At 41.7% G+C, this 22754-nt stretch overlaps 1 protein-coding gene across 2 annotated transcripts in view; it reads left to right on the forward strand.

Annotated features, from left to right (window-relative positions):
* Positions 1–22754, forward strand: part of LOC135489277 (uncharacterized) — a 253966-nt gene that overhangs the window by 122812 nt on the left and 108400 nt on the right. The gene's annotated exons all lie outside the window — the stretch shown is intronic.

The raw sequence follows: 22754 nt of genomic DNA on the forward strand, positions 1-22754 counted from the left end.
CAATTTCCACCTAATTCCAAACTATTTTTCCTTGCCAGGAGGCTGGAATTAGCTGGAAATTCCAGAAAATGTCAGGGCTGGAGTTTGGCGGTATTTTGGTAAATGGCAGTGCCAGAAAATGCCAGCTCTGGAAAAAGCTGGCATAACCTGGCATTAGCTGGAACCTTTAAATTTCCAGAGCTGGAATTAGGTGGAAAAATCTTGACCCAGGCCTTCCAGCTGATTACCAATGTCAGGGCTGTCATTTATTGGAAATAGCTGGCATTAGTTGACATTAGCTGGAAATTACAAATTCAGCATGCAACGAGGAATGTCAGGGCTGTCATTTATTGGAAATAGCTGGCATTAGTTGACATTAGCTGGAAATTTAATATTGAGTATGTGACCTGCTCTACGTTTGAATCGATCAGAGCACTGCACACTAATAAACAGGCGTTTTTTGTCACTCAACAGTGACTATGATTAGAATCGTTGTGATATGCAACAAGAAGATCTCTTGTCGTGGAGTAAAACCAATAATCGCTTAGTTTTGACTTTGCTGATTGCAATCTTGTCACACGCACCTGCGATTATCACCACAGACAGGCAATTTTTCACATGCAAACATGATTGCATGTTGATTTTGCTTGATCCCAGGCCGTGCGATTTCCAATTCTAATTCAATTTTGATGGCATCTGCAATTATAACTGCAAACAAGCAATTTCTGTCACACAGAAATATGATTAAAGGTTGCAGGTTGATTTTGCTTCCAACAGAGGTTGCTAGGATGACCAGTTCTTGTTGCGGGCACCTGAAATTATCTATGCAAACAAGTGATTTATGTCACTTGCAAACATGATTGCTGTGGCATTATCAAGTTTTGAGCATATGCCACTGACCTAATCCCTTAGTTTTCTGACACAATCTTGTCACACTGTTATAATGTAAATATCATTCTTGGTGTGTGTTGACCATGGACTTACACGAGCATAAGAGGCCCTATCATATAAAACGTAACATTATTGCTTCACTGAGGCTCCTTGCAGACACCTCTGCCAGGCGGACACTTCCCCATTGCAGATGGTTTAAGTTGCCACATGACCTGGGTTGGAGTGCTCGTCAATGCCGACTGGCGTCGTCAGGGCTCAATGCCCATCCTGGAGACAGCACGTCATTTACATCATAGCTAATTGTGATCAGTTGATACGATGACGTCATTGACAATCACTGACAGGAAAATTTTGCCTCTCGTTTAATAATATAGATAGTGCAAAGTATTCACATTGTAATATTAGGCTCGTAAGTTTGAGGATCATGGATTGACCAGATTGGTGTGAATTGCCCCAGGGCCCATGGAACATATGTAGGCCTATACCAATTTTAAGTCCAGACTTTACGAAACGTGCCGCGCTAACAATACGGCCGCCACCGACGATGGACGCCACATCATCGCATAGGCTCACAAGGTGAGCCAAATAAAAAAGAGGTGCCGTTTTAACTGGATACCGTGACATCAACATGATGTTAACCACACATAGCACACTCTGTCACTTTGATGTTACAGACGGGGACTGACGTCCAAAATGGATGTCCAAATAACATCACTGCACGACCTTGAAAAGAATGATGGAGCAAGCCGACTGTTGATTGACTCCATCACTTACATGAGTCATGAGCTGTGGACATCTCCCATGCAAAATCTTACAGTTATGATACCGTCCGGGTCTACGATCATGCATACAATAATACAGGCTTACAGCACATACACTGATTCAGGCTTCATCATATGCTAAAAAAACAACCTCAAGGCCTGTTCAGATTACCCTTTTTGCATTCATTTGAATCCTTATGTGTTCCAATTCAATTTGTGTAAACTTTGGATATCTTGATATCGAATTCGGGGTAAAAATCAAGAAATAAGAAGAGCTCCCGCATGATTTCTTTGTTTGACTTGAAAATTCAAACCTACCAGTTCCTGTCTGAGGTGTAATGCATCATGGGATAGGTCAGGTGATAAGACCACATGATAGAATTGCATAACATAATAGCAATTTGCATAATGCCAGCAAATGCCAGCTTTTTCCAACAATTGTCAGAAACATCGAATTTGAAATTTCCAGCTAATTCCAGCTCTGACAATCTCATAGTAAAGTGACAGAGATTTCCAGCGCTGGAACTTTTACGAAAAGTAAAGTTCCAGAAAATGCCAAGAATTTCCACCCCATGGATAAAGTTCCAGTTTTTGTCAGCTTTTGCCAGCTATAACTTTTCGATGAAACTCTCTAAATTCAAAGTGTCAGCTTATTCCAGCCAAGAGCTGGAAATTCCAGCTATTTCCAACAAAATCCACCTAAGGTAAAATTCATTTCGCAGGGGTAACCACTCAAGGAAGATACCGTGGTGACATCACATCACGTGATCACGACCCATATTACTGATCGCTATGGCCAATCAGATTCAGTCTACTGACAGCACCAACACTGAACACATCTCCACGTCTCACTGTCTGGTGCGCTCCTGTACACAAAAACACCAATAGACATGAAATATTGCAATACCTAGTATGGATTCTTCCTGTGTAAAATAAAATTTACAGAGCAGATTAACTTTCACGAATAAAATAGACGTTTGGCGTGGCCAAAGTGCGGAAATAATGTCTCCGCTAAAATACACTACGAAATACACTAGGCAATGCACTACGCGATACCCGGTAGAGATGCAGTTGAGTTTGTTATTGTTTTGGCTTAGAAGCCCGCCCATATCATAAAATATTCATGTATTCATGAAGTATGAACTCATTTCTGTCCCATACAACTCTAAGAACAGTCAATTTCTCCTTAAATCATCACCGAAACCGCGATATCCGCAGGAAGATTTCGTTCTAGTGTCCGAAAATGCATGATCTTACAGGGGCGCTAACTCGACAAATAGAGGGGATCTATGGGGATCTATGCGAGTTTTAGGTCCTACAGGTCTCGAACTTGTAAAATCTGTAAACATGCCTCCAAATCCCATTATGATAATGAAGAGATTGCCCCATATCTGGGAGACTGTTTTGAAACTATCGCTAATTTTGGAAGATCGCTGCCCGGCTATTTGGTTTTGAAAACCCTATTTTTCCCCATTAAAACAGCACTTTTCATTATTCAAATGATAACTTATTGTCTGAAGACTTAATTCATAGCAGAAAAGTACTAATAACTCTGATTTGATGCGAAAAATCTAACTTTATTTGATGACTTGATTTTCCCTTGGCCGTGGATCGAGTTTGTTTACAATATGCAGTGCCATCTTGGAAAAGCTGTGACGTCACAGCGGTATCCTCCTTGTTAACCACTAAAGCTATGAACTTTAAACTTGGTACACATGACCCCCTACGTCAGATGACCTGTGACACTGATTTTCGGTCCGGTCAGATTCTTAACTTGGCCACCAGGGGGCCAAAACCAAAAATTTGAATAGTGCCATATCTCGCTTATTACGGATTAGTTTTTGGTGAAAATTTTATGATAGATACTCTTAGCAAGGATCCATCACATATGATACGGGTTTTTGATTTGATTTACTTGTCAAGGTCACAGAGGTCAAATGGCGTAAATTGGCCATTTGAGCGTAACTGTGGAACGTTTGTTAACCCCTAAGGCTATGAACAAGGACCCCCTAGGTCAGCTGACCTCTAACCCTGAATTTCAGTCCGGTCTAATTCTTGACTTGGCCACCAGGGGGCCAAAAGTGAAAACCTAGAAAGTGTGATATCTCGCTTATTAGTGATTCGTTTTCAATAAAATTTTTATGGTAGGTTCTCCTAGCAAGGATACATCACATATCATATGAGTTTTTGATCTGACCTGCTTTTCAAGGTCACAGAGGTCAAATGGTGTAAATTGGTCGTTTGTGTGTAACTATGGCAAGTTTCTTAACCACTCAAGGAGGATACCGGTGTGACGTCACATCACGTGATCACGACCCATATTACTGATCGCTATGGCCAATCAGATTCAGTCTACTGACAGCACCAATACTGAACACATCTCCACATCTCACTGTCTGGTGCGCTACTGTACACAAAAACACCAATAGACATGAAATATTGCAATACCTAGTATGGATTCTTCCTGTGTAAAATAAAATTTACAGAGCAGATTAACTTCCACGAATAAAAAAGACGTTTGGCGTGGCCAAAGTGCGGAAATAATGTCTCCGCTAAAATACACTACGAAATACACTAGGCAATGCACCACGCGATACCCGGTAGAGATGCAGTTGAGTTTGTTATTGTTTTGGCTTAGAAGCCCGCCCATATCATAAAATATTCATGTATTCATGAAGTATGAACTCATTTCTGTCCCATACAACTCTAAGAACAGTCAATTTCTCCTTAAATCATCACCGAAACCGCGATATCCGCAGGAAGATTTCGTTCTAGTGTCCGAAAATGCATGATCTTACAGGGGCGCTAACTCGACAAATAGAGGGGATCTATGCGAGTTTTAGGTCCTACAGGTCCCGAACTTGTAAAATCTGTAAACATGCCTCCAAATCCCATTATGATAATGAAGAGATTGCCCCATATCTGGGAGACTGTTTTGAAACTATCGCTAATTTTGGAAGATCGCTGCCCGGCTATTTGGTTTTGAAAACCCTATTTTTCCCCATTAAAACAGCACTTTTCATTATTCAAATGATAACTTATTGTCTGAAGACTTAATTCATAGCAGAAAAGTACTAATAACTCTGATTTGATGCGAAAAATCTAACTTTATTTGATGACTTGATTTTCCCTTGGCCGTGGATCGAGTTTGTTTACAATATGCAGTGCCATCTTGGAAAAGCTGTGACGTCACAGCGGTATCCTCCTTGTTAACCACTAAAGCTATGAACTTTAAACTTGGTACACATGACCCCCTACGTCAGATGACCTGTGACACTGATTTTCGGTCCGGTCAGATTCTTAACTTGGCCACCAGGGGGCCAAAACCAAAAATTTGAATAGTGCCATATCTCGCTTATTACGGATTAGTTTTTGGTGAAAATTTTATGATAGATACTCTTAGCAAGGATCCATCACATATGATACGGGTTTTTGATTTGATGTACTTGTCAAGGTCACAGAGGTCAAATGGCGTAAATTGGCCATTTGAGCGTAACTGTGGAACGTTTGTTAACCCCAAGGCTATGAACTTGAGATTTTGTACAAATGACCCCCTAGGTCAGCTGACCTCTAACCCTGAATTTCAGTCCGGTCTGATTCTTGACTTGGCCACCAGGGGGCCAAAAGTGAAAACCTAGAAAGTGTGATATCTCACTTATTAGTGATTCGTTTTCAATAAAATTTTTATGGTAGGTTCTCCTAGCAAGGATACATCACATATCATATGAGTTTTTGATCTGACCTGCTTTTTAAGGTCACAGAGGTCAAATGGTGTAAATTGGTCGTTTGATTGTAACTATGCCACGTTTCTTAACCACTAAAGCTATGAACTTGAAATTTGGTACACATGACTCCCTACGTCATGTAACCTCGCACACTAAATTTCGATCTGATCTGGTACTCAACTTGGCCACCAGGTGACCAGAACTAAAACAGGTAAAAAGTGCAATATCTGATTTATTAGTGACTTGTTTTTGATGATATTCTTTTGGTACTTACTCCAAGCAACGATACATCACATGTCATACCGACTTTGGTTTGACCTATATACTACACTTGTACAATGTTTCTTAACCTGGATGAATTCCAAAGCACCAAATATCTATACGGTGAGCACAATGGCCCCTGGCCGTTTCATTGATAACATTTTTATGGTAGGTTCTCATGGCAAGGATACATCACATATCATACAGGTTTTAGATTTGACCTGATTTTCAAGGTCAAAGAGGTCAAATGGCTAAAATTGGCCGTTTGAGTGTAACTATGGCGCGTTTCCTAACCGCTAAAGCTATGAACTTGAAATTTGATACACATGACTGACCTATGTCACATTTCCTCTGACACTGAATTTCAGTCGATCTGATTTTTGACTTGGCCACCAGGGGGCCAGAAGTGGTTCAACTTAAAAAGTGTGATATCTCTCTTATGAGTGACTTGTTTTCGATAAAACTTTATGGTAGGTTCTCGTAGCAAGGATACATCACATAGTGTACAAGTTTTTTATTTGACCTAATTTTCAATTTTCAGACAGGTTAAATCAGTCTGCAATCTAGGCCATATTATATCCTTATCTGCTAAAACTCAGCCTTGTTGCTAAAACTCAGCCTCGTTTTGGTACCAATGCATGATAGTGCATTGGTACTGCAATGTACTACCTGTCTGATAGAGAGTAGCCAAATGATTATGTGCCACTAAAAGTGTCCCCTGTGACCATACAGTTACCCACATCTGTTTCAATCTTGCTGATATTGGAGGATAGGTTACTCACTGACTGTTTATAATGTTTATCCTCAAACATATTATCCTATTTAGCTCCAGTAGACAGATCAATAATCCTAAATAATCCTGAAGGGTGTGGCTGCCCTTTTTGGGCGTGTTCTGGGAGGCTTAAAGAGCCTTGAGGGTGAAAAATCCACTTGGCCTCTCTCTTGATATCTTGACTAATGGTATGCAAAATGTTGATTTCATATCTCAACTGGTCTCTGCTATATTATTGGTTATAGTCATGAGGGGCAGGGTTCTAAAATGCCAATCAACAGAAAAAAGCTGTTGTCTTGGCGTGGTCTCAGCCAATTAGCTCAGTATCTATGCACATTTTGGCACATATTGATGCCTTCTTCCAGATGCAAGCAGTCTGATGGCTTGAAATTAAAATAGTTTTGAGAAATCTTCAAATAAACAGTGTCTTGATAGATGGGGTCAAACATGCTGAGAGACACATGTTGGGTGCCATGTTCTGTGAGGCTTAGAGTTCAAGACAGTTGATGTATAATATCCATGGGTACATAATGTCCTAACGTATCAAAATATAGTCATCTTAAACTGAAATATACCACACATGATGTAAAATCAGTACAATGTACTTTGTTTGTGCTCATTTTGCAAATCAGAGTTAAAAACCCAGGACATGACATACTTCCTTGATGCACATTCTGTATACCCTGCACTAGTATGCATGTGTCAGTTAGGCGTTGGTGTAGTGGTTGCTATGGCTAGGGCATTTTCACCATTAGTTAAGTTAGTTCATTGTAGAGTTGCTATGGCTAGGGCATTTTCACCATTAGTTAAGTTAGTTCATTGTAGAGTTTGAAGTAACTAGTACATATACCTAATTGATAATATATCCCAAATGTCCACTTAGATTAGTTAGCATAGCCCCATAGGTTTATAATATTCATGAAATTTTTTATCTTTCACCCATGGGTGGATGGAGCCCATGTGGTCAACATGAGCTAGTAGCTAGTTAGTTGTCCAACAGACAACATGCTTGGGGTTGTTTCTTTTGGATTGCTATCCAGTCAATCACGGATGCCTCTCCATCACGAAATGGCTATATTGAGCGTGTCCTAATTAGAGTCTGGCCTGCTTGCAGCAGATATGCCACTCAGCGTAAACCAAACCGAGGCCATCAGATTACACGGGAACTGATATCAATTACATATTCCTGGTCTGGATCGTAGTGTTATATATAGTTTAGACCCTTCCATGAGGAGCCTCAGCGTTAGGACCCTCCGTCATGTGACCACGTGGAAGGAGGCTGATCTCCAGGTATAAACTGGGTCAAGCGATCAGAAGTGCGCGGACCTCCGTCTCTATAGGTCACGTCTATTGCTAGTCATCCGACTCTTGCCCTGATGTGGCTTCTTGTCTAGGACATTATAGTGAATAAACTTATAACATGATAAGAGGATATTCTTAGTCCATTCGAATTCTGTTGACGATCCCAACATGACATGGTGGAGAACCGGCTTTATCGTAAATTTTCTCTGATCGGGACTTCGTGAATCCTCTCACACGTGCTCATGTGCTATCTTCCGACTTTAGGATATTCCATCAGCCTTCAAAATGCCCTCTAATGGCAAATATATTCAAGCGGAACATCTTATAACGGACTACTCTCTACTGTAGGACCGATTTTCAACTTCAACAGGCCGCCAGGTTGTATATCACCAATTCCGTCCCGAACTCATCATTTTAGAAACTGGTCGTGCCGATTTCTTGACGCCATATTGAGCGCCTTGCTCGATGGATTGTTAAAACGTCACAGCACCACGTGATTGTCAGCGCCGCCTCTGATTGGCTCTAACGTAACTAATTACCATGCAAATCTATACGCAAATGTGTTTCATCGCCGTGGATTCAACTCTGTGATCCCCGTTTCCGAGACACTGTAAAAATTGTTTTGACAGCCTTCGCTATCTGTCTTATCAGCTGACCCTGATGTCTACACGTACCATGATATGCCAATACCAAGTATTCTCCAAGACTTCGTCTGTTTCCTCATGATCATCATCCAAGACTGTGTTTCCTCGTAATCTTCATCCAGATTCCAAGACTGTGTCTCCTCCGTTAGTCAAGACTGTGTGTTTCATCATAATCTTCATTCAAGACTTTGCCGACTGTTAGTGATTGTGACATCACCAAGTGACATTCCAGCAGAGACTATGGATCAACTGTTCCTTAATAGACTTACATGTGATTGTTGATTTGCCTTATGATTACCATGCTGTGATAAAATTTCTTGCCCTGTTTCAGTTCACCAAGACAGCCCCTTCGCCCCTCGCCATTGAAATGTATTGTAACTAACTTTTCCGCCCATTCCAGTACATGCAACATCCTGATGTAACTAACTTTCCACCGCCATTTCAGCATTTTCTTCCAGCCAACTGAACAGTATCACCACCCCATCCTCCAATAGAGAATTATCTTTTTCCCATAATATAATAGATTGACAACATAAACCAAAATGCCGTTGCGCCCCACTGATTTATTGCCTCCATACTTTGATGGTGAAGTATTAAGTCATGAACCCTCCACATCTTGTTGGCTGTCATTCCATGACTATCTTCAGGCACATAACCTGCATGAACCAGGTGATGACGATGCTATGAACAATGTTGTGCGCCTTCTCAAGTGTCGCCTGTCTAAACATGCTCGCCATTGGGCCGAGGACCAAGAATTTGAGGACTTGCATGACCTCAAGGCACAATTTCTGAGTAGGTTTTCCCCGACCCACTCCCACTTTGCCAATGTACAGCAGTTTGAGTCGATTACTTACACCGCAAACCAGACTGCACAACAGCACCTAAGTAAAATTAGGCTGGCTGCACTCCGCATTGGATATGATGATAACAAGATCAAAAACAAACTGCTACGAACCTTGCCTCCTGATTGTGAGAAAGCCGTTATCATGGCAATGGATGCTGACGACGATTCAAACGCCATCGCCGAATGTGCGCAGTGGTTCCTTGATATCACGCCACAGCGCGTACATTTCTCAACAGCAGCGGACCAAGTTCACGCCACCAATGCCACAGACCACGTCCTCCATGCCATCCTAGCCAAGTTGGACGACCTGAAGATGGACAAAGTTTCGCCACCGCAGGCCCATGCAGCTTTCCAAAGCCAGGACATAGACGCACCACGCAGTCCAAGACCCACATCGCCATACCCGCGATCCAGCCGCCCGTCTCGAAGCGACGACTACGCCCACAAGCAGCGAAAACGGTCGCAATCCCCAAGCCGTCCACGAACCCGTGAAAGCCACCCCTGCCATTTTTGCGGCCGCACTGGTCATTTCTGGCGTTATTGCCACCGCTTCCAGGCTCAAGTCGCCCGAGGAGAGCTCCCCTCTGACTTCGTCCCACCAGCAGCCCGAGCAGCAAATACCAGGTTTCAACGACCACGTCCACCACGCTACAATTATCAGCACCAGCCTACATATAACCCGTCTGAGCAGCAGCCATATCAACAGCAAAACTACTGGGACCCTTCTGCTAACAACAATCAAGGACAACAACAGACGACCAACTATACTAGTTATCAGCCACATTTTTAATAGGGGACGGTCAACAGGACATATTGTGTCGCCCCCTAGTTGTAACAATGTTTTAAATAATAATCCTGTACATTCTTCATCCCATGAATCTGAATACTTGGGCCCAGAGCCAATTGATCTAAAACTCACTACACAAAATTATGTAAAAGGCTACCTCCCAGATAAGCGGGGATTAGTAATTGTTGTTGACTCAGGTGCAACACGCACTTTAGTTTCTGGTTCATCTGTCAACAAGTCTCCTTATCTTTCAAAATTGCCCAAGATGGACATTGATCCAATACATTTTCGCATAGGAAACGGTGAATTCTTGCATGCCACAAAGGCTATAAATATTGAGCTTCTTATCCAAGGTCATAAGCTCCGCATTCATGCTGTTGTTGCAGACAACCTTACCGGACCAGATTTGCTTTTGGGTGCTCGGACCCTGTCAGAATTGAATGGTACACTTGACTTTTCAACCAGTACCTTAACTGTCAGACCCAGGCGTATCCAGTTCACCCCTGTACAGACAGTGACTTTGAGACCAGGTCAGACTAGGAGTATTGTAGTCAAAGGCAAAGTTCCTAAGTTGCTCAAGCATACTGAGGTTTTGCTGCAGCCTACTGAGCAATTCAGTAAATATTGTCCATCATACATGTTGGTAAAGCTCAGGAAAAGTGCAGCCATTCTCCGGGTTACGAACAATTCAAAGAAAAATGTCACTTTCCGTGATAATCGTCCTGTTGCGTTCACTGATTTGTCAGATCATATTCATGCTACCCACTTAGTCCCTAGTGGCTCCTTGAATAATAGGGTCACACGTGAACAGTGCGTATCTGACCTTCATTATAAAAATCTGCTCAGGTACCCTCACCTGGATATCGATGATCCTATCTCCAAGTTGTCACCCCAGGATATAATTGAGCAGCAAATCTCGCTGCAAGGTAGCACTCTTAGTGCGGATGAGAAGCAGCACTTGTATGAGCTACTTCTACGGAACAAAGAGGCATTCAGCCTCTACGGCGAAATTGGCACGTGCCCCAATTTTGAAGTGGACATCCAATTGAAGGATGACAGTCCATTTTTCGTCCGCCCATATCCTATTCCAGAGGAAAATCGCAAGCAAATTGACAAAGAGTTCAATAAGCTGGTAAATCTTGGTATCTTGAAGAAAGGCTGTTCTGCCTACAGCAGCCCGGTCATGCTGATTGGCAAAAAGGGTACAACTGACAAGAGGATAGTCAGTGATTTCAGGTATTTGAATAGTCGTTGTAGAACTGTCAATCAAAATTTTGTCAGCCTACAAAGTGTTCTAGCTCGTTTAGGGCGTTCAAACTGTAAAGTATTATCAGTGATTGATCTCAAAAGTGCTTTTCACAGTCTGCCCCTCTCGGAAAAATCTCAATCTTACACTGGCATTTGTCCTTATCCTGGCTCTCCCAATTACATGTATCGTAGGTTACCAATGGGTCTCACTGTATCAAGTGGTATCTTTGCTGAAAAATGCAACTCAATCCTTGCTGAGATTCCTGATTCGGACACATTTGTCATTCCCATTCATGATGATTTCTTGGTGTTCAGTGAAAGTAATGCAGAGCATGCAAGGCATTTAGAAAGCATACTCTTGGCATTGAAAAAGCATGGACTCAAATTGTCTACACAAAAATGTAAACTGTTTCGACAGCGAGTCACATTTGTTGGCCACATAATCAGCATCAATGCTGAAGGTGTAGTTCAGGTGCAGGCTATGAACGATAAATGTTCAGCAATTCGTAACATGCCACAGCCTCGGACCCCAAAACAGGTCAAACGGTTTATTGGAGCTGTTGGATTTCTCAGTCTGTATTTGCCACGCCTCCAAGAATTGGTTAAACCCCTTCATGAGTTAACCAAATACAATGCCACTTTCAGCTGGCAAGCTGAGCACGAAGAAGCCTTCCAGAAGGTCAAGGAGCTTCTTCCCTCACCCCCAGTTCTGTGTGCCCCAGCACCGGAAGGTCAGTTTGTTCTGTATTCAGACACATCGCGTACAGCCACAGGCTCATATTTGGCACAAAGGGTTCAAGGCAAAGAACGTATCATTGCTTACTATTCAAAGCGTCTTCCTCCAGCTGCAGCAGCATATTCAGTCAGTGAACTTGAGTTATTTGGACTGTACATCAATGTTACAGCTTTTCGTTATCTTTTGCAGTCACATTCCTTCTTAGCATATGTTGATCACAGTAGTCTCGTTCAAATTGTGAAGAGTAAGAGTGAGCCATGCACACTACGCTTACAAAAGCTTCTTGAGAGATTGTCTCATTATTCATTTGAGTTGGCGTATAAAAAAGGTACAGATCTAGTTGTCAGTGATTTCTTGTCAAGAGCACCACTGGATGATGATGATCAATTTGATCGCATCATGCCCATTGCATTCCCAGCCCAAGAATGGCATGTACCCAGGTCTCAGCATCTTGAATTCTGTAGTTCAGACAGTTGTCATTTTGGTTGCCTAGATTGTGCCTATCCTACTGTAAGTGCTCCTACAAGACCCGTAACCAGGTCATTTGCGCGACAAAATGCATTACCCGTTGCACCATTGTTCAAAGATGGACGTCCAGCTGTAAGGCCACCCCAAGTCCAACAACAAAGGGTCGATAATCCTGTGCCACCGCCTCCCAGGCCCGTCCCTCAACCAAGACCTGTTCCTGCACCCAGGCCACCTAGACGCCAAGCCAGTCCTGCCAGGACCCTGAGACTAAAGGTGCGGCTCCACATGACAGCAAACTGTCGACAGTAATTGAAAAACTGTCGACAGAAAACTATCCATAGCCCTTCCACTATGAAGAAAAAATCGCAGATAGTCACTGTCTGCGAGCTCTGGAAACGAGCGAGATAGTTTCTATCGAAAGCAACTGTCGTAAGGGCCATCCACGTACGGTGGTTTTGTATGATAGTTTCTGTCTGACAGCCGTATTTACCTTCCACGTGGCTGTCTTCATTCAGCATGTTGCCAGCAAGAAGGAAACAAGTCGCCGCGGCGATTGTGGTTTACATGACACTGCGTGAGCGGAGGCAAAAGAGGAGGCACAAGCTTTGGGTACATGAATGGTTTCTTAGAAGGGAGCAACACGGTGCATACCACTGCCTCCTACGGGAGCTGAGATTGGAAGATTCGAGTCGTCTCAACAATTTTTTGAGACTCTCCGACTTCGAGGAGCTTGCAGTGCTTGTTGGACCCAGGATCCACAAACAGGACACGTGTATTCGGCCTGCAATTCTGGTGAGGGAGCGCCTTGCCGTGACTTTGAGCTTTCTGGCAACTGGTGAGTATGCTTATTTCCCCACTATCTCATGAATAGAGCACGTACATGAGGTACTGCACTGAGGGATTTCAGCAGAAGAAATAGGGACACGTGTATTCGGCCTGCAATTCCGGTGAGGGAGCGCCTTGCCGTGACTTTGAGCTTTCTGGCAACTGGTGAGTATGCTTATTTCCCCACTATCTCATGAATAGAGCACGTACATGAGGTACTGCACTGAGGGATTTCAGCAGAAGAAATAGGTAAAAAGGTGATAACTTTCCAAATATTGCTTTATTTCACGGTTTATTTCCCAATAAACAAACCAGACACAGTTCCACTGACATAACTGAAATTCAATGAATAACCGGTAATATGAAGTTCCATTTATGTCATTATTTTATTCACTTCTGTCACATCAGATGTTATAAAACATCTCGGATAAATTTTATAAACATCTGGGCTGGGTTGTACAAACAACGTTAGCAGATAACATGGCGTTAACACAGATTGGCGTTATCTTTCCGAGACCAACCATGGCAAAACTGGAAGTAACAACTGAATTGACTTTTGCAGGATGTAACCCCTGCTATCGAAGTTCTAGATGGCAGATTAAAATTTGGTATCAATCCTTCAAGTGAGACAGGACTAGTGTGAGAAAGATAACGTCAGTTTGGCTTAACGCCACGTTATCTGTTAACGTTGTTTGAACAACTGAATGTTAAATAATTAATTTTGTCTTGGTGATTTAAAATTACCAGTGAGATGTTTTAAAAACATATGATATTTGATAAACATCTGATGTGATATAAATCGAATAATTATGACATGAAGAACTTCATAAATGAAGGCCATGTAAATTCTTAAACTTTCCTTTTTATTTCTAAATTCAGGCGATTCATTCGTCAGCCTGATGTATTTCTTCCGTATATCTGCCGTAACGATATCCCGTATTGTGTCTGAAGTGTGCAAAGCCATTTACGAGGCACTCAAGGAGGAATTCCTGAAGGCAAGTCGGTACCACTGAATCGTATGACCGGCGGCCACGGCAGTGTTCTCTGGAGTTGAATTCATGTCATAATTATTTGATTTATATCAAATCAGATCAGATGTTTGATAACTCTTTTCGGTGAGATGATTATTAAATATCCGACAGATAATTTAAAAATATCGCCCACATTTTGTTTGAATTCCCAGGGAATATGAAAGCACGGTTGCGATTGGTTGGTAATTTTTGGAAAGTAACGAAGGCATTCGGGATCATACGGAGTTTGCCGAGATGAAATGAGATTTTTTAATATATAAGATGTTTTATAAACATCTCAATGGGACGATTTAAAATCATCTGATTTTTTAAATTTATCTGATAATTTTAAATCATCTGGACAGAATATAATTATTTAACATCAGATCTATAGGTAATGTCTCGAGATGTTTTATAATATCTCGTGTGATAGAATTGAATATAATTATGACATGAATGGAAAATATAGTGTTCGGTCACCTATTATATTCTGTGACACCAATTAATTATTCTTATCATTACACATGACGTTTGTCTGATCCTGAAGCATGTGTAGGAAGGAAAATTGATTTGGAATTTGCTTGTCGTCCGGGCCTGTGTTTCCCTGCTCTTTTTGGCTGAATCCCGTCAACGAAGGACTGCAAGTTGAGCTGCGAGAAGTGCTGGGCGTCAGTGTGGTTGTCATAGCTGCGGCGTCTTCATCGTCCTTCTCAGCTGCTTCAAGAATGACCCTTTGAATATCCCGTTTCAATTTCTTGCGGTTCGACTCTGATTTCAATCCCCTCAACTCAGAAGCAACAAAAGCACCAAATGTGTCCAGTTCATCGGTCTCCCTTGACATAACTTCACATGCCTTCTGAAGGATTTCATCAGACGCACGACCGACATCCTTTCGTTTTCGAGATTTCGACGGTGGCGGGTTGGGTGTGGCCACGGAAGATGGTGATCCTCGAGGTTGAGTGCAGATCTCGTCCTTGTTAAATAGTGTTGCATCTGGCGTATCATCTAGCGCTTGTTTTTCTTGTTCCTGAAAATATATATTTTTTCTGTTTGAATATTGTGGTACAAGTACATGTATAGTTACGATTTTTTAATTTTTTGCAGTTTCCTTCCGACTCCGATGATTGGTTACAACTTGCTTCCGAATTCTTTGAAAGATGGAACTTCCCCCAATGCATCGGTGCCATAGACGGAAAGCATATTACCATGCAAGCTCCAGCAGCGTCTGGGAGTTTTTATTTTAATTACAAAGGCTTCCACAGTATTGTGCTGATGGCATTGGTTGATGCGAAATACCGCTTTAAGTTTGTCGACGTCGGATGTAATGGAAGGGTTGCTGACAGGGGCATATTCGGCAGGTGTTCATTATCTTCGGGTCTTGAGAACAAGACCCTTTGCCTACCATCACCAAGGGTACTTCCAGGTCGAAATATGAAGGTACCATTTGTATTTGTGGCCGACGATGCTTTTCCATTGCGGGAAAACATAATGAAACCATATCCTCTGCGAGACATTCCCGGTAGCATGCGCATCTTCAACTACCGACTTTCGAGAGCGCGTAGAATCGTCGAAAATGCATTCGGCATAATGTCCAGCGTCTTCCGCATATTTCGAAAGCCGATAGCTGTAGATGCACAGAAAGCAGAGGATATCGTTTTGGCTTCCTGTGCATTACATAATTTGATGATCACGAAGAAAGACTCGCGCGCACGCTACTCTCCACATGGTACAGTCGATATGGAAGACATGGCTACTGGTGTCATTACCCCTGGAGCATGGCGAAAAGAGGGCATGCCAGCAAACAACCTGCTCCAAATCGAGCCATTCACAAGCAACCGTCATGCTCGAACCCCACAAGACATCCACCACGAATTTCGAGAGTACTTCCTCTCACCCCAGGGTGAGGTTTCGTGGCAGTACAAGTTCATTTGAGGAAGCCGTCCTTAAAGTGGGCGGAATGAAGAGCATTTATGACATGAGAGACTGAAATAAACCTGCAAGAGAGAAATCATGTAACAAAATTAAGAAATGAAGATAATTCTCACCAAATTGGTCTTCGATTTTCGTCCTCCAATGACTCCCCTTAGAAAAGAGAATGCCTTGTAGTACATCCACTTTGGGGTGTAAACGTCGTCAGTCCCTTGCCCAGATTTCCTCTTGGTGGCTTTCTTTAATTCTTGCGCATACTGGTTTCTCAGGTTGTGCATTTTTCTCGTCACTTGCACTTTATCTCTTTTACAATCCTTCGCCAGACTTTTCCATGCATCCTCTTTCTTCAACCTGTCTCTACGTGACATCCCATAGTGCAGGCCTCGCTCTGTAACCTTCAAATAGGTTGCTGACCGCATCTTGCGACCATTCACTCTCCGCAACTTCAACATGAAATTCGTCTGCCATTTCTCGTGTTGAACTCGCACTGATCTGTTCGACGGATCTGTACGACAGTTCTATCCCAAAATAGAGCAAGTGCTAGTCGATAAAAGCACTGTCTGACACTTTTATAATCAACTTGCATAATCTATGTGGCTCACTTCCACACGACAGAAATTGACCATCCTACAATCTTTCGGACAGTTATCTATTGCTGTCATACAGCCACTAGCTGAACAACTTCCACGGGATAGTCATTGGACAGTCACTATCTGACAGCAAACTTTCGACAGAAAACTGTCAAGTGGAGCCGCGCCTTTAGGATGCCACCACCAGCCGTCCAACAACAGGCCCAGCCAGCTGATATTACAGTACCAGAGCCAAGATTGGTTGACAGAGTGATAAACAAGAATGATCAAGTTCAGGAAGAACACATCAAACAGTGTCCACCAGAATTTTTGCTAACACCTGAGCCATTAGTACCACAGATTGATCACATGACTGCAAGCCACATACCTAATCAAGCTGAACTGAACAAAGTGCTAAAAGTCATCAAGCTTAAGGTCATTCGCGATTACAATTTGCCATTTGACGGTCAGCAGTTTCGCATTGCCCAACAGACGTCACCATTCTTCAAGCCTATCTTCGACTATCTTGCTCACAACATTCTCCCAGCCGACAAGAAATCCGCTAGGTCCATCATGCTTAGGTCTGAACAGTATTTGTTATGCAACAATATCTTGTTTCGGTTATTCTTCCCAGCAAATAGTGATGGTAATAACTGTTTTCAACTCGCTGTCCCTGAAAAGTTTATTGATCCACTCATTAGCCGATATCATGACTCCGTTACTGCCAATCACCAAGGTTGTGTACGCACATTTCTGACACTGCGCAAGTCATGTTACTTTCCGTCAATGTACCAGAGGATTGTATCATATATTCAATCATGTAGCAATTGTCAGCAATTCAAAGGAAAAGTCGACAAGGACAGACCATACCATGAGCGGATTCCTGCGAGATATTGTCCATTTGAGACAATCTCACTTGATTTCAAAACAATGGTTCCGTCCAGATCAGGTTACCGTCACTTGATGGTAGTAAGTTGTGCAGCAACTCGTTTTATTGTCTGTGTGCCCCTAAAGAATTTAGAGGCAGCGACAATAGCGGAAGTTCTCATTCAGCGTGTTCTGTGTGATTTTGGTATTCCCGAAGTCATTGTCTGTGATGCAGCGACATCATTGACCGGCAAGATCATTACTCTGTTGTGTGAAACTCTTAACATCTCTCAGAAAATCATTTCAGTCGGGAATCACGGCTCTCTTCATGTCGAGCGTCAAATTCAGTCCGTCACCAATTTGATCAAGGTGAATCTCAGCCAATATGGACAAGATTGGGTTCGCTATTACAGTGTTGCTCAGTATTCGTTCAATTCATTCTGCTCTAGTTACCTCGGTGGTCATTGCCCATTCTACCTTGTCTTCTTGCGTGAGCCCACTGACATTACCGGACTAAATTTCAAACCAGTCTTGGGATTGTCACACTCGCAATCTGAGTATGTTGAACATCTGAAAGACAAATTTCAGAATGTCTCTAAGCTAATGTTACAGCTGCAAGAGCATCAACAACAAACTCAGAATCAGAAGGTTGCTCAAAAGCTTCATAAGTGTCAAGTTTATGAACAAGGTCAACTGGTTTATCTGCATAAACCATCCAGCTCCTCCTTGACTGCCAACGCAAAGAAATTCACTGCGTCTTGGGTAGGTCCTTTTGTCATTCATCAGGTTCTTGATCGCACCCACTACATCTTGTCAGACTTAGATGGTAGAATTTTGAAGGATGTTTTTAAGTTCAACCGGTTAAAACCAGCATTCTTAAAAGCTACGGATCATGAGAACATCAGCAATTTGCAGAAATTGCGACAGGCTTTGAGGTCCAGTGAAAACACTGAAGTCAAGTCGACAAACTGTACTACTGAGTACAAGTTCATTGATGAGCTTGGTCAACAGCTCCCCTCCGCTCCGAATTGTGAAATGATATTCTATGCTAAGGCAAATCCTTTGGATTTGGAGTCTTATGCGGAATGTTTGGAACACAACAATGGTTTTGCTGCACCGTGCAAACTCTCTGATCAGCAACAACAAACATTGTTAAAGATCTTAGAAAATGCCCCATCTTCTGAGGCTGTGTATACTGATGAAAGGGCTAGGTTCAAAGGAGCCAACATACAGCTCTTATTGTCTGTCCCGTTGCGTGATAAGCCATACAGGTTTTGGTGGGATCCGCAGTGTGATATCAAGTGCCCACAAGTAGTTGAAACCATCCTGGATCCAGACAATCGAGTCAGATGTCTTGGATCGCCTCAAAACTTGATCAAGCACTTGTATTCTTTGTAAGTGATACAATGTGAAACCATGCATGTGTATAATCTCAAGGTATTCATATCGGTGAGAGAACCATCAGGTTTTTGTTAGTCTTCATGTAGACTTTTTGAAGTCATTAGTGAGCTATAAATTTGCCTTTTGTGGTTATAGGGTTGTTCTTCTTCCACAATTGTGTGCGAGCAGTGCTCATTATTCAGAGTTCAGTACAAAAAAGTAGTTTTATTAGTGAACAATGGAGTCATAACTTTTCAAGTCAATGCCTTGATACCTGTGCGTATACAAAGCTTTGCTCGATCATAAATGAGAATCGAAAGTACACACAGGTGTGCTCCAACTACTGAATAAAAACATCATCATTACTGCATTAAAAATAGATGGCCAATTTTTAACGGTAATTTGAGTACGTAGCATCATATCACCTCACTATAAAGCGTGTTAGTGGATTTATGAGTATATGTGTGTAACATTTTTAGATTAAAGTGTTTTGGTAATTTTTTTCATTGCATCATTTGGGCTACGTGCCAAATATTCTGTCTAAAAATGCACTCAATGCTGTATCCAGGATTCAGTTCCAGGAAAGTCATGTGATGTCAATATTGACATTTCTTAAAGTACATTGTGTACATTAGCCATAGCCACCATACATGTGTACAGTCACTATGGTTACGCTGATGCATAAACATTACAATATGATAGTGCATTCTTTGATTATTATTGTTGTTGTTCTCATGCAGAACTATGTTTAAAATTTAACTTTGTGCAATTATTGGTAAATTTGTACAAACTTTTGAGAAGTTTTTAGTAGATATTTCTCATCTTTTGGCAATGACTGTTGTCAAATTTTTTTTTGGAACAAGGCCAATCCTCTTAGGATTATAGTAGTGATATTAAGCCCTGCATAACTTCATTTCAGGCTAGCTGTGCTCACTTTCTTGTGCTTTTATGTCTACTATCTTCATGTATTCGGATGACCAGTTTAATTATGTTCCACTGTGGAACTGCACTCTCTGACTTTGTTAAACTTAGCTGAGATTAGTTCAGCCTCTTCAATTTTATTACGTAACCTACTAGCAAGGTATCCCTGTTTCCGATTGTCTGTATAAACGCTTTGGAAGTTTAAATGCCCCAGTTGTCGGAATGTATAAACACTTCCAAAGATTTTAAAACAACTTGTTCTTGCTTTAAGTCTAAACTATTATTATCTTAATCAAGTTCGTAATTTGAACAAGGGGGATGTTATATATAGTTTAGACCCTTCCATGAGGAGCCTCAGCATTAGGACCCTCCGTCATGTGACCACGTGGAAGGAGGCTGATCTCCAGGTATAAACTGGGTCAAGCGATCAGAAGTGCGCGGACCTCCGTCTCTATAGGTCACGTCTATTGCTGGTCATCCGACTCTTGCCCTGATGTGGCTTCTTGTCTAGGACATTATAGTGAATAAACTTATAACATGATAAGAGGATATTCTTAGTCCATTCGAATTCTGTTGACGATCCCAACATGACAGTAGACTGAATGGCGTAAATTGCCCGTTTGAGTGTAAATATGGCATGCTTCTTAACCGCTAAAGCTATGAACTTGAAATTTGGTAGGCATGACTCCCTACTTCTTGTCACCATGGACCCCGAATTTCGATTCGATCTAATACTTGACTTGGCCACCAGGAGGCCACAACTCAAGAAGGTAAAAGGTGCTATATCTCGCTTATTAATGACTTGTTTTCAATGATATTTTTATGGTAAGTTCTCCAAGCAACGTTGCATCACATGTCTTACCGCCTTAGCTTTGACCTATATACTATTTATGTAGCATGTTTCTTAACCAGGATTAATTCCTAACCACCAAATGTCTATACGGTGAGCAAGATGCCCTTGTCCTTTTCATTTATTATTTGGCAAGTGGCCATCTTGGAAATCATATTTTGCAATTGTAAAGGTTTTGACTGTAGCTGGAGTGACTAGATGGTTGGTGTATCTAATCAGTCTCCATTGCATATCACCCAGGTTTTCGTCTTTTTAGTCTTCAAGGTCATAGTGTCTAAGCGCGTAAAAATTTCACTCGTAAGTGGCACGTTTTGTCATCATTTGTCCAAGATTCTTTTTACTTTCGGATATATTATGTGTGATATAGGCATGAGTTAACAAAATTTAAGTTGAAAGAGACCTACCAGGTTCTTTCCATGTTTTGTACATTGTACCCATGAATTTTAGCTGAGCGCCAGGCCCTCGGGCCTCTTCTGATCAGCTCAATCTTTTTAAATTTGTTTGGAGTCCATATCTTTATTATTAAGCCATTGACTGAATTTTTACAAAATCTAATGCATTGTAAATATGACAGAAAAATGCTCGTAACTCCTAAACTGTCGGACCTATGGTAAAGCTGGTAAGTTTGAATAACATGTATGATTTAACCACTTCACTAACTGTAGCCAAAATTTGGCCTGACATGCTTGTAGACCAGAATTTTGGTCCGATGACCTCATGACGCAATGTACTACAATGCATGATGCATTGTGCGTCATTGCCGGGAATGACGCTGTTGAGCCCAGTGCTCATTCGAATAACATCCAAAATGTCCAGCAGTGAGGTGGTTTTAATCAATTGATGCAGGAACGAGGTAGTTATGTCTATCATGAATGATATAAATGAAATGGTCCAAGGACCGTGTGCTCACCTTCGGTAATGTAATGCATGTCATTTGCAGTGGATATGGGGTGAACAGTTTCTGATTCATGGTTTGGCCACCAGGGGGCCAAGACCTGCAACACAAAAAGTGCTATTTCTCCTGAACTAAAGGCTTGATCATTTCCAAATATAGGCACATCTAGTAAGGATACATGACGGAATAGCTGGCACATTTTCTTACTATGTGACCTAGATCATTCTTAGTCCGGATTCCATCGCAAATGTGGCCACCAGCGGGCAAGTTTAAAAATCAATGAAGTCAAAAGCACCCAACATGTCCAAGTCCATTTTTGCCTACCATAACCATTATACCATATGCAGAAAAATTGCATGATTGTCTCCTTGACATTTTTAGCTCAGCTGACAAAGTCAGCGGAGCTAGTCAAATAGCTATTCGATTGGTGTCCGTTCTTCCATCCATCCTGCAATCCTTCCATCTAGCCATCTGTAGACAAAGTTGGGCATTTTGTAATCATACAACCGAGGCACTTCAAATCTAGTCTTGCTTATAAACACCGCAGAAATGTATTTTGGTACGAAACTTCACACGTTTATAGAAAAGATCAACGAGAATGTGTTCAAATGCCCTCATAACGATGAGTTCAATGGAATTTGGTCAAAACAACCTTCGAATGGAGTCAACTTTCTTTGCGAAATTGAAGCGACAACCTCATTATTTATCGTAATTTGTGCAGATCTGAGTCCAGCTGATGGGTGATGTTCTGATTTGTGTTGAAACTATTGGAAACTTCGGAAATTAGTTCTATTAGTTCTACTATTCTGCCATTGATGTTGACAGCTGAAAGCAAAAAAACTTTGTTTATTTATCAAACTTTATCGAGTGTTATCGAATCGAATGGATGTGTCGATCGTCGGGGCGGATTGATATGTGGTTGTGCGTCCAAGGCGATAAGGTCATTCAGTAAGAGTTAGTTTGAGAAAGATCATGATCATGAAGATGCGTGTTGTGTTATCATAACCGGAAAATAAGTTGAAGTTATTATTAGTACTACAATTCTTACATGAGTAAAAAGTAGACGTTTTAAGCAACACAATAATGTTAC

Source organism: Lineus longissimus, chromosome 6, assembly GCF_910592395.1.
Source record: "Lineus longissimus chromosome 6, tnLinLong1.2, whole genome shotgun sequence".
NCBI lineage: Eukaryota > Metazoa > Nemertea > Pilidiophora > Heteronemertea > Lineidae > Lineus > Lineus longissimus.